Below are 3,693 nucleotides of genomic sequence, written 5' to 3'. Positions count from 1 at the left end.
TCTGTTTTCTACAGTTGTGCAGTGTTCTTCTACAAGAAAGCAGTCTGGCATTATGTTAAATACATTCCCTTATTTGGTCAGTGCCTCTTTGTGTGATCAGCCTCTTGTTCCTGCTGCCATTGCTGTCTGTGTGGGAACCCTTCATGTGTGAGTAGACCTTGTATGTTCAGGTTTGATATGTTGTGCTCTTTTCATGGAAGAACACCCTGCTACCGCACTTAGACTGGAGCAATGCAAGACAGAGCAAAGCGGTGCACAGGACTTTCTCCACATCTTTGCAGGCTCGTGCTTTATCCTCATGTCTTTAGAGCTGAACTGTTTTGTGAAAAAAAAATGGAGGGAGGAAATAATAAAGAGCAATCATGGTATAGAATAAAAGTAATGACACTGCTCTTCCTCCACAGCCACCACCATCACTGGTATGTGTTCCTCTTCGCCTGTGCCTGTGGGAATCCATGGACATTCCCCACCATGATGAACTTCCACAGTAGGCCAGATATGTGCCATCATGTACAAGAACGCCAACATCTGGAACATGTCAGTCATCGCTCATGTGGACTATCGGAGGTCTACGCTGACCGAATCCCCTGTGTGCAAGGTAGGCATTATCACCTCTGCCTGAGCCAGGGACACATGCCTTACCGACATGCGCAAGGACAAGCAGGAGAGCTGCATCACCATCAAGTCCACTGCCATCTCTCTTATCTATGAGCTCTCTGAGATGGACCTGAACTTCATTACGCCAGAGATGGCCCTGGCTTCCTTGTCAACTTCATCGACTCCCGAAACCATGCGGATTTCTTCTCAGAGGTGACAGCTGCTCTGCATGTCACCGATGGAGCTCTGGTGATGGTGGGCTGCGTTTCTGGTATGGGCAAGCAGACAGAGACCGTGCTGCGGCAGGCCATTGCTGAGCACATCTAGCCTGTGCTGACAATGAACAAGATAGACCATGCCCTGCTTGGACTGCAGTTGGAATCTGAGGAGCTCTATCAGCCCTCCCAGGGAATTGTCTAGAATGTCAACGTCACCATCTCCACCTATGGCAAGGGTGAGAGAGGGCCCATGGGCAGTATCATGATTGAGGCCACCTTGGGCACAGTAGGCTGTGGCTCTGGACTGCATGGCCAGGCATTCACTCTAAAGCAGTTTGCACAGATGTGGCCAAGTTTGCCACCAAGGGCTAGGGCCAGCTGAGGCCAGCTGAGCGGGCCGTAAAAGTGGAGGATATGATGAAGTAGCTGTGGGCAGACAAGTACTTTGACCCAACCAATGGGAAGTTCAGCAAGTTGGCCAATACTCCTGATGGGAAGAAATTGACCAGGACCTTCTGTGAGCTCATCCGGGACCCCATCTTCAAGGTGTTAGATGCCACCATAAATTCCAGGAAAGAGGAGACACTCAAGCTGATCGGAAAGCTGGATATCAAGCTTGACAGCGAGGACAAGGACAAGGAGGTCTGCCTGCCTTTTGGTGATGCCCTGTTTCAGGTGATCTCCATCCATTTGCCATCCTTCGTCACTGCACGGAAGTTCATTTGTGAGCTGCTTTACAAGGGACCGCATGATGATGAGGCCACCCTGGGCATTAAGAGCTGTGATCTTTAAGGCCCTCTCATGATGTACAATTCCAAGATGGTGCTGACCTCAACAAAGACAGCTTCTACGCCTTTAGTAGAATGTTCTCTGGGGTGGTATCCAGGGGCCTGAAGGTCCAGGTCATGGGACACAACAACAGGCCTAGGAAGGAAGACAACCTATACCTGATCCCGATCCAGAGAATGATTCTGATGATAGGCCGGCTGCTACATGGAGCCAATCGAGGATGTAATTTGCAGGAACATTGTAGGCCTGTAGGAGTAGACCAGTTCCTTGTGAAGACCAGGACCATGACTACCTTCTAGCATGCTCACAATACGAGAGGGATGAAGTTTAATGTCAGCCCTGTCAACCAGAGTGGTAGTGGAGGCCAAGAACCAAGCTAACCTGCCGAAACTGGTGGAGAGGCTGAAGCCTCTGGCTAAATCCGACCCCATGGAGCAATGCACAATTGAGGAGTCTGGGGAGCACATCATTGCTGGCTCAGGTGAGCTGCACCTGGAGATCTGCCTCAACGACTTGGTGGAAGATCATGCATGCATCCCCATCAAGGAATCAGAAGCTGTTGTCTCATACTAGGAGACAGTAAGTGAGGAGTCAAATGTGCTGTGTCTGTCCAAATCCTCCAACAAGTGCAACTGGCTGTGCATGACGGCCAGGCTCTTCGCTGATGGCCTGGATGAGGACACTGACAAGCGTGAAGCGTCTGCAAGCTAGGAGCTCAAGGCATGTGTGTGCTCCCTGTCTGAAAAGAACAACTGGGATGTTGCTGAAGCTCACAATATCTGTTGGTGCTTTGGGCCTGATGGTAGCTGCCCCAACACTCTCACTGACATCACCAAGGGTGTGCAGTACCTGAATGAGACCAAGGATGGTGTGGTGGCCGGCTTCCAGTGGGCCACTAAAGAGGGTGTTCTTTGTGAAGAGAACACGTGTGGTGTGTGCTTTAATGTTCATGATGTGACCCTGCATGATGATGCCATCCACCGGGGTAGCAGACAGATCATCCCCACAGCCTGTGGCTGCCTCTATGTGAGTGTGTTGACCACACAAACCCACCTTATGGAAACTATCTACCTGATGGAGATCCAGTGTCTCTAAAAAGTGGTGGGTGGCATTTACCGTGTCCTGAACAGGAACCAGGCCCATGTGTTCGAGGAGTCCCAGGTGGCTGGCACCCTCAGGTTTGTGGTCAAGGCATACCTGCCTGTCAACGAGTCATTTGGTTTCACAGCCAATCTCTGCTCCAACACTAGTGGCTAGACATCTCCCCTCTCCACCATCCTCCACCACCCAGAGTGTGCATTTAACACTGGAAGATTCTGCCTGGGGACTCATTTGAAAACTGCAGCCACCCCAACTAAGTTGTGGCTGAGACTTTCAAGTGCAAAGGCCTGAAGGAGGGCATCCCTGCACTGGACAACTTTCTGGATACTGCACAGTGCCTGTCTATCAGAATACACCTTGAGACTTTCCCCATAGTGCCACTCTGGAGTCTGCTTGTGCCACTCTGCCATCACTCAGCACTAACACTTGACACCAATTTTATTTATTTCACAATTACAAGGCAACAAAGTGATTCCTCCCTTTCCCCCTGTGGAGTGGACTGGCAGGACATGAGGTGGGTGGGGCATGGCTCTTTATCATTTTCAGAAGGAAACACATAGATATCCTAAAGTCTAAATCAATTCATTCAGAGGTTTAAAAAAAAGAAAAAAAATTAATGATATTTTGTTTTTATTCTAAATAATATTTATGTCATAGTTGAACTCTGTTTGTATTGTAGAAAATTATCCTTAGGGCATGAGAGGCCTTATAGTCATATAAATTATAGATGAGGAACACATTAATGATTTGTAGCTGCGGTGGTGAATGCTAATTATTAACTCTGCAAAACTTCGAGTCACCTGAAAGACCCCTGAGCATGCCTGTGAAGGATTCTCTTCATTACATTAATTGATATGGGAATTCCCATGTGGAATCTTGGCCTGAATAAAAGTGGGAAAGGATCTTGAACTATAAAAAAGTGGAGAAAGCTAGTTGAGTACTACCATGCATAGGTTCCCATATCTTCTGACTACAGCTGTAATGTGAC

General features: G+C 48.6%; 1 pseudogene across 1 annotated transcript; it reads left to right on the top strand.

Moving 5' to 3' along the window:
* Window positions 1-508: 508 nt before the first annotated feature.
* LOC311590195 (elongation factor 2-like) lies at window positions 509-3,265 on the top strand (annotated as a pseudogene). Its single transcript has one exon. The product of its transcript is annotated as an elongation factor 2-like (transcript).
* Window positions 3,266-3,693: the final 428 nt, after the last annotated feature.

The sequence above is a fragment of the Acomys minous genome, assembly GCF_964271855.1.
Source record: "Acomys minous genome assembly, chromosome: 19".
In the NCBI taxonomy this organism is placed as follows: domain Eukaryota; kingdom Metazoa; phylum Chordata; class Mammalia; order Rodentia; family Muridae; genus Acomys; species Acomys minous.
The sequence above is the reverse complement of the archived record's forward strand: the minus strand, read 5'-3'. Positions and strand labels throughout refer to the sequence as shown.